General features: G+C 38.7%; 1 pseudogene; it reads left to right on the top strand.

Annotated features, from left to right (window-relative positions):
- The first annotated feature begins 211 nt into the window (after positions 1 to 211).
- On the top strand, positions 212 to 1,510 carry LOC115855051 (elongation factor 1-gamma-like; annotated as a pseudogene).
- The last annotated feature ends 12,156 nt before the right edge of the window (positions 1,511 to 13,666 follow it).

Genomic DNA, 13,666 nt, shown 5'->3' with positions numbered 1-13,666 from the left:
AGCATTCTTATTTTATGTGAGATTGTGTAAGCATAGATGTAATTTAGAAATTTCTATCATTTCACTCATATGCCTGTAGTTTTCTTACATATGTGAATATATGATAGGGCAAAGTCTCTTTTATAACTCTTAATTTAATAACTTAATTGAATATTTTGTAAAGTAGCATGTTTTAAAGATAAATAGGTCACCCTTTCTCTGCAGAATCACCATGGCAGCTGGGACCCTGTACACACATCCTGAAAACTGCAGGGCCTTCAAGGCCCTCATTGCCACTCACTACAGCAGGGCTCAGGTGCGCGTGCTCTCCGCACCACCCCACTTCCATTTTGGCCAAACCAATGGTACCCGCGAATTTCTCCGTAAATTTCCTGCTGGCAAGGTTCCAGCCTTTGAGGTTGATGATGGATTCTGTGTTCGAGAGCAATGCCATCGCCTACTATGTGAGCAACGAGGAGCTGCGGGGAAGTACTCCTGAAGCAGCAGCCCAGGTGGTGCAGTGGGTGAGCTTTGCTGATAGCGACATAGTTCCCCCAGCCAGTACCTGGGTGTTCCCCTCCTTGGGCATCATGCACCACAACAAGCAGGCCACGGAGATTGCAAAGGAGGAGGTGAGGTGAATTCTGGGGCTGCTGGATGCTCCCTTGAAGACAAGGACTTTTCCGGTGGCCGAACGTGTGATGCTGGCTGACATCACAGTTGTCTGCACCCTGTTGTGGCTTTATAAACAGGTTCTGGGGTTGCATTAAGCAGCCCCAGTTCCGGGCTGTCTTGGGGGAGGTGAAATTCTAAGAAAATGGCCCAATTTGATGCTAAAACGTTTGCAGAGAGCTAGCCTAAGAAGGACACCCCACGGAAAGAGAAAGCTTCTCGAGAAGAGAAACAGAAGCCCCAGGCCGAGCGGAAAGAAGAAGACAGCTGCCCCTGCCCAAGGAGGAGCTGGATGAACGTGCGCAGGCAGCGGCTGCTGAACCGAAGGCCAAGGACCCCTTTGCTCCCCTGCCCAAGAGCACCTTTGTGTTGGATGAATTTAAGCGCAAGCACTCCAACGAGGACACACTCTCCGTGGCGCTGCCGTACTTTGGGGAGCACTTTGATAAAGATGGCTGGTCCCTGTGGTACTCCTAGTACAGCTTCCCTGAAGAGCTCACCCAGACCTTCATGAGCTGCAACCTCATCACTGGAATGTTCCAGCGATTGGACAAACTGGGGAAGAATGCATCTGTCAGTGTCATTCTCTTTGGAACCAACAATAGCAGCTCCATTTCTGGAGTCTGGGTCTTCCGAGGCCAGGAGCTTGCCTTTCCGCTGAGTCCAGATTGGCAGGGGTACTATGAGTCATACACATGCTGGAAACTGGATCCCAGCAGCGAGGAGACTCAGACCGGTTCGAGAATACTCTTCCTGGGATGGGGCCTTCCTGCACGTGGGCAAAGCCTTCAAACAGGGCAAGATCTTCAAGTGAACATCTCTTGCCATCGCCTAGCTGCCCGCACCTGCCCTTCAGGGAGAATGGGCGTCATTAAAGGAAACTGAACATCGAACCCTTTCCTGCCCTGCCTCCTTTGTGGGTGACAGCTTCTTCAAAGGGGGGTAGATATGTTGAAGCAGGGTGTTGTCTATACCTGCAGAACCTCCCTGTGCAGGAAAGAAGTCTTCAGAAGAGCAGAAAGAGAGGCCTCTCCTGAGTTTTTATTTCTGTTTTTTTAATTGCCTTGCCTCTCCTGTGATTACCGTCTTCTAGCCTAGCTGGGAAAGATTGGAGGTAGTTAGAAGGTGGTGACACAGGGCTTTGTAACTACCTAATTCCAGACCTTCCTGCATGAAGGGGGAGGATACCTGCTGACTGGGTGAGAGCACAGCATATGCAGAGTGACTTAACTTCCTTACTTCCTGCAGCTGCCCTGTGAAGTGGGGTGGCAGCTGTATCCAAGAGTTATAGTTTCAACACTTCAGACAAATGGCAAGAAGAGGCACAGACTCCTTGGAACAGATGCTGGCTTGTGGGCCCTAACCTGGCTGTGGGTCATCTCTGGGGTATCCCTACTTTCCATCAAGGAAGTGGGGTTCAGAGATTTAAGCAACTTGCCTGTGATCACACATCTTAGGTGGTGGAGACAAGATTATGAACCCAGTGTTTGTCACTGGAGCCTGTACCTTAAAGACGCCCTAGCACTTCCTGCAATGTAGAGCAGTCATAAATGTCATTTAACAACCCTGAAAAAAAAATATATATATGTATATATATATAAATAGGTCATAATTCATTTAAGGTTCTGGGAATTTATTGGAAGTCACTAACATTTAATAAATAATAAAAATATAGAAATATTAGACTTCATTATATGTATTTGCAGTAAATATTATTTATAAAATTATTATTGCCTTTGTGTGTGTTTGTGTGTATAAGTGTGTATGTGAATTGAGTCCTAATTCTAAACATGATTCATACTGTAGGTTACAATCAAAAAAGATTGAAAGTCACTGCTGTAATGTAAATCTTTTCAGATAATATTAGAATAATTTTTCAAGTTCCAATCTCCCCACCAAAATTTTTCCGTGATATTTACTAGCTTTATATTAAGCATCACTCGTTTTATTTTCCATTTTAAAAGGTAATTTTGTCCAAAGTAGTTTGCAGGCTTAATCCATTCCCATTACATTTTAGTATTTTTCAATGTGTTAAAGACATCTAATTTGGAACTAATACGGATTTGTCTTCTGTAATTTCTGCTCTGCATCTCTCTGAATTTTATTCACTACTTGGTAACGTAACATTTACTCATACTAAATTTACAGCTTCTCTTTGCATCACGGAAACCTTATTCCATCGGCATGTGTGTGAGAGCTATTTCCCATGCCAAATGGGTGGATAGCATGCCCTACTCTGGACCATTTTAATCCTTGAGTTTAAAAAACAGTCGCGGGCTTCCCTGGTGGCGCAGTGGTTGAGAGTCTGCCTGCTGATGCAGGGGATATGGGTTCGTGCCCCGGTCTGGGAAGATCCCACATGCCGCGGAGTGGCTGAGCCAGTAAGCCATGGCCGCTGAGCCTGTGGGTCCGGAGCCTGCGCTCCGCAACGGGAGACGCCACAACAGTGAGAGGTCCGCGTACTGCAAAAAAAAAAAGCAATAGCCATATCACTGAGATGTACAGGTAGCAATGAAACATTTGTGTACACTAAGAAATTGAAGGAGTAAATCTTTTACATGTCACCTGGTGTTATATGAGCTTTGATAGGAAAACAGTAATCAGAATATATCATCTTTTATAAACTAAATGAGCATTCATAAATAACTGTCTAAATGTCAGAGGTAGATCAATAATAGACAGATAGCTAGAGATATCTATATCTATCTGTATACATACTGTATATCCTTCTTTATAGTACCCTTACCAGCATCAAGGCTCCATGTAATATGTACCCAGGATTGTGCCTTATTCTATTTAAACCCACCCTGTTAAGGTTTAAATCTTCAGTGTACAAATGATGAAACTGACACTTATAGTTTAAAAACTCACCCAAGGACACAAAGCTGGTATGTGGCAGATCCAAGACTGGAAGTCAGAGTTTCTCACTCTGAAGCACAAAATGGACAGAAAAGCTGTTTTCTGTAGGTTCTACCTATATCAACAGATATATTTTTTCCCTAAGTCCAGAGTCACTTGTGACATTTAATGTTGTCATTGGCTGGACTGGGTCCTGATTCTCTCCCACCCACCCAATTTCATTTTGCAGCACTTACCCCAGGTCTTTTCCCTCTAGACATATCAGCTTCTTTTTTTTTTTCTTTTTCTTGAATTCCCATTTTTCATTTATAGAACTTTTTGAGAGAATACATGAGTCGTCTAATTAAACTTCATATACAGGACAAAGCAAAACAGTTGAACGTTTTCATTTTTCACTCTGGGGCAAAAAAATAAGCTTTTAGTTAAATCAACTTAAGAAACAGCTTGAATTGCAAGATAATACTGCTCCTATAAGTAATTGCTTATGTGCCTGTCCTATTCATAGTGGAAGAGCTATGATTTATGAGCATTTTTATTTAAAGTATAATCTTGGATTTATTCCAAATAATCGCCATCTTTGAAATGTTGTCAACCTGGGATAGCCACAGGGATGCCAGAATTAAGGTATTATATCAGCTCACCACATGGTCTGCCCATTGGGCTCAAGTACGTTTTTATCCGTCTCTCTTTTATCACATATTTCCTTACTTCACATTTATATTTAATCCATTGACTTCCACGATTTCTTTTATACCAGAGAGCATGTGAAACACAGGGAAAATGAGTAGACATATTCACTTAGCAGGAATTTTCTTCCTGGCTCTCTTTCTCTCTCTTTCTGGCTAAAACTCCATTAGGCAAAAGTGCTCCTGGTATTAATCTAAGATGATTAGCTGTGAAGTGGAACACAAAGGCTGGCCTGGGGTGGAGACATCTGACAGTGGGAAGATACTTCAGAGCAAAAAAATCAAGAAGAACATGAGTTTAAGAGGCAAACTTCAAACAATATTAGGCACAAGAAATAATGTTAGCTGCAGCTGCAAACCAAATGGAAAAGTATATTCGCCAGTGTAGAGACTGTTCCTGGCCTTTCATTAGCTGTGCCTGGGTCCCAGAGATCAACACCAGTATATTTCAGTTCAGTTTTTTTTTCTCTCTCTCTCATCCTCCTCTTACTTTTTACTTTTTAAAAATCTTTTATGGGAATATAATTGTTTTACAATGTTGTGTTCGTTTCTCTTGTACAAGGAAGTGAATCAGCTATGTGTATACATATATCCCCTCCCTCTTGAACCTCCCTCCCACCCCTCCATCCCACCCATCTAGGTCATCACAGAACACTGAGCTGAGCTCCCTGTGCTGTACAGCAGGTTCATCACTTGACTTTTTTTCCCTACGTGCCCCCACATCTTATTCCTTTAGCTTGCCTAACTAGCTATTAATGTTGTGTTAGAGGTAGCACTGCTTCCCTTATATACTATGTGCTCCCCTAAATAATCCAGCCTCCCTTGCAATTATATTAGGCCACGAGGCTAGTTCCAGCCAATACTGACTTATCAGAGGTGACCTATTGCACTTCTAGACCAAACGTTTGATAGTGTGGTACCTCTCTCAGGAAAGGGAGACATCACAACATACAGGGAACCCGGATCCCTGAGTCACCTGATGGAAGAGCATCTCTAGTGACTGGCATCAGACTTCCTATGAATAATTATTAAAAGTTGTATATGAAACTGTTGAGATTCAGAGATTAATTTGTTCCTATAGCATAGTCTAATTTATACGTTAAGCTACACTATAAACTAATATATACATTGATATTCACTACTAATGTGCCAATTAAGTGGAAAGAATGCACAGGTCACACATAAGGAGTCTAGGATTTTACTTCTATCCATTTTATATTCCTTCAAGCAATATGTATGAAGTTTCTACAGTATTTTAATCACTGTTTCAGACAGGCTCTGGGAATAGTAAATAAGACAGATCAGATCCCTGTTCTCAGAGAAAGGGTCAGACAAAAATTAAGTAAATGAACAAATTAGGTAATTCAGAGTTTAATAAGCACTGTTAAAGTCAATACTAACATTGTGTGAGACCGGTGACTGGGGGGACTATTTAATTGAATAGTTAAGGAAGACCTCTCCATCTTAGAATTAGGACATGAATGAAATAAAGGTACTAGTTCAAATATTTCAGAGAAAAGAACTTGGGTATAAATATTCTTAATGCATTAAGAAAAAGAAAGAAATCCAGGGTAATGGAAGCATCACAGTGAACCTGAAGAGAGTAGTACTGTATGGGGCAAGAGTGATATGCACCATTTCAGTCCATAGTAAGGATCTGCAATTTTATTCTAAATTCTATGAGAAAATATTGGAGAAATTTAAGTAGGAAAATGTTATAATTGTGTTTGCATTTTCATAAGTTCATTCCAGGCATAGTGAAGAGAACATGCATATTTTTAATGCAGAACTGACTAGACTCACTAATAGATTGGCAAAGTGAAGAAATAAAGAAAGCAATAACAGCTCCTAGAATCTAGACTTGTACAACTGGTACAGAGTGATGTCTTTTGCTAAGATGAAGGAAGCTGGGAGGAGAATTTTCTTTCAGATGGGATTTATGATGTCAATTACACATCCAAGTGGAGGTGTTTAATAGAAAACTAGATATAAAATACTAGAGCACAGTGAAAAAGAGTGAGAAAAATTTGGAAATATTTTTATGCAAATTTCATTTAATGCACTGGATTGGTTAAGACCACTTAGGGAAAGAGCTTAGACAGAGAATAAGAGTCATCTGAGGGTAGAGTCCTGGAATATTCCAGCATTTGCTAATTCAGAGACTTAATTCCTCCCTCTCTTACTCCTCCTCAAAGCAGACGACTCAGTCTCTGAAAGCTTTATCTTGAGGGGACTCCATAAAGGGTGATTATAGTGAAATTTTCAGGTATAGTGATAAGCCACTGAGAGAAATAAAATCAGTAAAAAAGCACTTTTGAAAAATCTATAAATACACAGCTTAGGTAGTTGCTTATTCTATCTGCAGCCCTGACTTAATTATGAAATAGTCACCTAACTCAGAGAATCCTCATTATATGACTCTACAAAGGGAAAGTAAGAGCAAGCTACTTCCTTTAATATATACTGGGAATACAATCATAAATTTGAAATAAATTATCACCCCGCCACAAACCTTGATTGGGTTTCCATGAATAGCCCACTAGTGAAACATTCACTTGGCTAGTCAAGGAAGTGATAAGGGGACCACAGAAATGAGTATTTTTTCCAAGAGTGATCTGACCTAGTTTGTTATAGGTCTTGAGGACATCACTCAAATTTTCTGTGTGTGTTTTGAAGCAAGTGCTAGGAAATGACCAGCAGCAGAAGTTCCATTTGCCATCTTTGTGGCCTATTTTCACAGGCAAACCACCACCATCATTCACCAAGTAGCACAGGTATAGGTTTTACTGGTAACAAAAGAGACATCAGGGACAGGGGCAAAAGATGTCTCAATGAAATAATGATGTTTAGCTCTTGAAAAACCACTGATGAATTCCAGAATGCCAGCCACAGACCTCTTCTATATAGCACTGTGAACATGGTGACCAGGCAAACTAGAGGAAGATAGTAAATAAAATGCCTGTATCACAGTCTTAGTTAGCAATCATATGAAGGATCTTAATAAGAAAGAGTCATTTGGGGAGGAAAAAAATTATTCACTCAATTGGTTTTGGCAATTTCCTACATATAAATATTAAATCTCTTATGGATACACTTAGTGAAAGTAGACTAACAGAATGGACATTCATTGATTTGATTTCTCATGAGTTATCTAAGGGTCATAGACAAGTATTGCTTACATTGGATGGTTGTGCAAATATACAGTTGTTACTATAAATTTGAGGAGGAATGAAAACAGAAAAGAAGGAAAGTGAAAGCGTGTAAAGGGGAAGGTGATTCTCCACCTTACATGAAACCTCGGCTCTAGTGATTCAGCAGCCCTCAGGTGCATACAGATTAGGATCCTTGTATTCACTGCCCCTTTTCTAAAGCTTCTTCTATCCCAACACGTACATAATTTGCTTAATTATTAACTTTCCACGAGATCTACCATGTTCCTTCTTCATTTTCCAGTTATACGTCTCTCTCCCAGCAGTCTCTGTTCACCTCTGCCTTTCCAGCATGGATTAAGCTGGTTAATAACTGAGTGGGTTTTTAAAAAATTATTGGTGTATAGTTGATTTACAATGTTGTGTTAGTTTCTGCTGTACAGCAAAGTGAATCAGTTATACATATACATATATCCTCTCTTTTTAAGATTCGTTTCCCATATAGGTCATTACAGAGTATTGAGTAGAGTTCTCTGTGCTATACTGTAGGTCCTATTTTATATATAGTAGTGTGTACATGTCAATCCCAATCTCCCAGTTTATCCCTCCCTCCCCCACAAGAATTGGATATTTTGAGTACATCAAAACATCTGTTATAGGGGAACTTCTGAAAAGCCAAGATAATACCGGGGTTTAGCCTGATAAATATGGTATATTCAGTCAGCTTATCTTGCATTTATATTTACATTTTTGTTTAATTTTGCCTGAACTTTCGTATATCAAGCACTTTCAAATAGTCATCCAATTAAGTTATTAAATATTTATTAAGTACTTAATACCAGGGATCCCCTTATGATACACTGGATACAAAGCAGGGACCAAGACAGACATGTTCTATGCCCTCAGACAGCAGATGGTCTCATATGGAAGCAGGCATTATATTAAAAATTACAATGAAATTTGATAACTTATGTACAGAACAATTTTGGAGCTCGTTACAATTATCATCAGGAGTATCAAACAAATCATGTCTTATTTTAATTTGCAGAAGATCTCTAGGAGAAATGACCCTAAACCCTCCCCTGAATTCTGATTCACACTGGGATATTTCCTGACTTTCAATTAAATTAGTACGATTGAAATTTTGTCTTCAAAGCAATTTACTGAGGTATTTTCCTGACATACCTAACATGTACATTCTGTGTTTTCCATCCATGTAAATCCTGAATACATAACCTTAGACATGGTAGAAATATCATAGAATAAGGACTGTCCACTAAACCAGACAGTGAAGTGGTTTCAACTGAAATGCTAATCTATGCTTTGTTGAGAAAGATTCTGGAGTCACATTTGAGATCAGCAAGAAAAACGACCAATGAAAATACCTGTGACATGAGCAAGAAGAGGAGAAACGGCTCCTATTTACCATCTCTGTGCTAGATTGAGCGCACCCTCTTTGATTAGACTGAGAGCTCCTCTATAAGACTGAATTCCCTAAGGGCTGACAGTGTCTTGTTCATTTTGGTACTTATTTAGGGGCCTAATCATTGTAAATGAGAGAGAAATTTTATATAGCCTCCCTCCTTCCACTAAGAATTATCGCTAGGAAAATTCTCTGTAATTTAACCTTATTCTACATTTTTGAAAACAATGGAGGAGGATTTGTGGGGAATTTTCTTGGAAAATGACCTATTTATTCTTCATTACATGGTATCAAACTATGCCTTTCTAAGTCACATAATGTCTTTCATGTTCATATGCTGATATTTATTGTTTTCTAAATTCATACTCTACCCAGAAAACATGGAAGTGCCACATGCAAAAAATTAAGTTATATCAAATTGGCAAGGTATGACACACATACAACTGAAGGGGAGCATTTTTTTCTCTCTTTTTTTTTTGTGTGTGCTATATTTATTCAATTATCCAAGTACTTATAGGATAAAAATCCATAGAATAGAAAAAAAGAATAAAAAATACATTAGTACTCTAATAAACTATGTGCAACTCCTTATATTGGGTTGGTCAAAAAGTTCGGTCAGTTAGTGAACAGGTTGTTCAATGGAGTTCCTCGTGAAAATGAAGAATGAGTCTTTTATTTTTACTTAAACACGAACGAACTTTTTGGCCAATGCAGTAAACCCCCCAAATTCTGAGTTTTCTCCAGTAAAAGTATTTTATTAATATGTACCTATAATAAGTGAATTTTTCACCTTAAGAAAATGGCGACCTGTTGTGATGTGTGTTCTAATAACATTTTCCTCTGTTTCTTAAGGAAAAGGTGTTTTCACAATCCTTTACCAGAGCATTTCTTGGGTCCTTCTCCCCTGGTGCACTGTTTGTGCTGAGCAACTTGTCATTTGACATGCTTATTTGGCATTTCCCTAAGTGCTTATAAAAAGCCTTTCAAACAATCATTCAACCAGATTAAAATTTTAGAAGAGAATGCTATCGGTACTTTTGTCAGGGCTAGGGTGGGCAACATTAAAAGAAAATTGTTAATGCTGTCTATACTACTTAGATTGATTCATGGTGAAAAACGTTTCTTAGTTTATTGTCTCCATCTGAACAGCAAATCTATGTAGAAAATCTGATCAAAGCACACTCTTCAATAATGCATCATGTCTTACTATTGACTTTCTTAAGTTGTGTTGACTTTTACCACGCTGGTAATGGTAAGAGAAATCTAACATTAATAAGTGAACTGATATTTAAAATATATATGCTCCACCTGAGTGTTTGGAAAGTCATTTAAATGCTGTCTTAGGTCAAGTATATTGTAGAAAAAAAAAATCTCTCCCAATGGCTGATGGCATAAACGTAGCTAAATGTAGACCAGTATTTGTTTCTGTGCATTTTCTTGTCATCTAGTAGAAGCATGCTGCTGTTGTATCAGGGTTGCACTTTAGCTTTTGGGTACCAAGTGGATTGGTCATGAGTGTCTGATCCGTGAGTGGTGAGTTTTCTGACTTCAACACTAGCAAAAGTGTTCCAAGACTGTTGTCTCCTTAGTCGGTATTCTAATGACCTTTCAGCACTGAATTGAGATAAAGCAATGGATGCCACTAATAGAATTTGCTGCAGGGAGGCTCATGGTGAATTGCTGACTTCACCATGAACTCTACTGCTATAGGACACTAAAACAAAGCTATGGTGAAGGAAAGAACAGTGACTGGAACATAGAAAGGAAGTATAGTTTTTAAAAAAATTAATCTGAATATTCCGAGACTGTGTAAAACATTATGTGGTTTAACATACAACAGTTTTGTTCCTTATACCTGAAGCCAGGCTGGTGTCTTCTTAGATGAAATAAGCCCTATGGCAATGCACATGTTTTTATGCTGCTTTGCAGTACTGAGGATGGTATTATACATTATAATAAACAAAATGCAGGAATGTCACAGTTGGCTAAATTCCTATCAATTATGAACTTAATTTTTACACACATTTAATACTTATCTCATTTCAGACTTTGCTATACTGAGAAATGTTCTTTTAAAGAAAAATGGTTTATACAGTTCACTTCCTGCCATAATCAAGGTCTTTCTAACCTGATATCTGAAGGTTATGCTTCAGTGAATAATTCAGTAGGTTAGTGAAACTCTGGCAGCAAAGAAAGTGCTAATCTTAGATGGAAGCTGTGAGGGATATTAAGAAACAATTGCAAAAAGTGACATATTTAATAGAGAAAGATTACGCTGTGCTACATCTATTTAATTTGAATTGAATAAATTTTGCCAGTATTTTATGAGATGCAGACTAGAAATTATGTGAAATTTCATAGTGTCACTTTAGGAGAGAGAATAAAGGCCTTAAATATATTTTATTGTGATTTTGAAGACTTCTCTGTCATTGAAGAGAATTTTGAAGACACTGAAAAAGAATTCACTTCAGGACTTTATTCATTTGAATTTTAAAATAAAGGATAGGAGAAGGTGATTTACCAAAAGATAAATAAGGTGCAGAACTAAAAGAAAACCATGTCAAATGAGTCCTTGAAATCGGGGAATTCCTTCTGGGCTGTGACTGAGTGAGGTTGACTTCTTTCTCCATTTTTCAAGGGAAATTTAGTTGATCTGGATGAGACAAGTCTGAAATTATGAATAATTGCAAGTGCAAAAATGATAGGGGGCAGTGTGTGGCCTTAATCACGAAGTAGATCCTCATATGAACCTATCTCTGACATTTATAATTATGTTTCGCAATGTGTACATCTGACATAATTTCTGAAAAAGAAAACATAAATACTTCTAATGCTTAACCTAGCACTGCTTAGTTTAAGAACTTAAAAATGGCATATTTATTAATAAATTCACTTGAACGATATTTATTTTGGGGGGAGTTTGCAAGTATAAATACACCTCAAAATCAGTTTTCTCCACCCAGACTGTGTTCCATGAAAAGTAGGAGTACACTTCAACAGTCTTGGGAAAAATATGTACTCTATCTTCTTCTTGGCTATTCACAATATTATTTAACATATTAAAATCTAAAATATCCTGCTGGAAAACAAATTAAATTTTTAAAAATATATATTAACCAAAATCACATTATTTAATATCACATTTCCTGAATTCAACTTCTATAGTCTATCCTCTTCCACATAGTACTTTTCCTGCAAAATATATTTTTGGAAATTGCTCCTTATATCGTTATAATGGACTGAATGTTTGTGTCCTTCCAAAATTCATATGTTGAAGCCCTAACCCCCAATGTTGTGGTATTAGGAAATGAGATTTGGGGAGGTAATGAGGTAATGAATCCTGAGAGAGGAACCCCCATGATACAATTAGTGCTCTTAGAAGAAGAGGAAGAGACATCAGAGCTCCATTTCTACGTGCACATGCACCCAGGAAAAGTCATGTGAGGACACATGAGAAGTTAGTCTTCTGCAAGCCAGGAAACAGGTCTTTACCAGAACCCAACCTTGGTGCTAGCACCCTAAGCCTGGACTTCCAGCCTCCAGAGCTGTGAGGAAATAAATGTCTCTTGTTTAAGCCACCCACTCTATGGTATGTTGTCATAGCATTCTGAACAGACTAAGACAATCTCTTTATCATTTTTCATTTTATATCACATTTTATCTATCCTTGGATAGATCATATCCTTGGATCACGAAAATTTCTTCTGTCCTTGACTCTCATAGGGACATGCATCTCAATCTTTTAAAAGGTAGAGGTGTTTTTAACATGGAAAGGACAATGACCTTGCCATCTGTCAGAATACCCAGGTTTAGCTGTTACTTTTCCTGGAGTAATCTCCATACCGAGCATTAGTTTCCTCACCTTAAACAGTATTAGTGACATTACATGGCTAAAGTGATGTAAAGATTAAATAAATCGCCTTATACAAAATTTCAAAACAGCTCCTGTAGTCCATAGACAATTAGTGAGTGATAAGACATTATTATGATCATTATTAAAGAAAATCTAAAAAATAAACCAACTAACTAGACTATTACTAGTATGCGTGTATGTGTTATAATAATACCAGAACAACTTGCCAGCACCATGACATAGGCAGCAGCCTTAGGAAAGAAATCTGCAGGCTTTCTGGTCCTTTTCCTTCTTAGCCCTGTGGCAGATTGAGAGTGAAAACCTTGCCTATTTAGTTACTGTGGCAGATGCTGTCTTTTCCTTTGCTACATCCTGTAGACCTTACTTGTTCGGTGTGCTCCTGCCAGCTTCCAGATGCCAGCCTGCTTCCTGTGAGCTGAGTATACCTGAGAGGGCTTTTTATCTGGCCAGTTGGCCCACGTGAAGTAGGCTGGATGTACAGGGGAAGTCGATATCATTCCCCAACCCCATCCTTCAAGAAATGACCCTTGGGAGTTGGGTATAAATCTCCCAGCTCAATTGCTGGGTGGGATAATTCTGAATGCATTTCTCAGAGTCTCCTTGAGGGATTAAAGTCAATGCCTTACTTTCTTTTGGATGTTTCCTGCATTTTGCGAATAAACTATTTGCACTTGAAGCTTTGTCTCAAAGTCTGCTTCTAGGAGAACCCAACCTAAGAAAACTGAGACTCCTTAGAGTGGGAAGAAGGGAGTTCGTGTGGGCTGTGATGAACCCACACATACACAGCTTTTTTTTTTTTTAACATCTTTATTGGGGTATAATTGCTTTACAATGGTGTGTTAGCTTCTGCTTTATAACAAAGTGAATCAGTTATACATATACATATGTTCCCATATCTCTTCCCTCTTGCGTCTCCCTCCCTCCCACCCTCCCTATCCCACCCCTCCAGACGGTCACAAAGCACCAAGCCGATATCCCTGTGCCACGCGACTGCTTCCCACTAGCTATCTACCTTACGTTTGTT

The sequence above is a fragment of the Globicephala melas genome, chromosome 17 (genome assembly GCF_963455315.2).
Source record: "Globicephala melas chromosome 17, mGloMel1.2, whole genome shotgun sequence".
In the NCBI taxonomy this organism is placed as follows: domain Eukaryota; kingdom Metazoa; phylum Chordata; class Mammalia; order Artiodactyla; family Delphinidae; genus Globicephala; species Globicephala melas.
The sequence above is the reverse complement of the archived record's forward strand: the minus strand, read 5'-3'. Positions and strand labels throughout refer to the sequence as shown.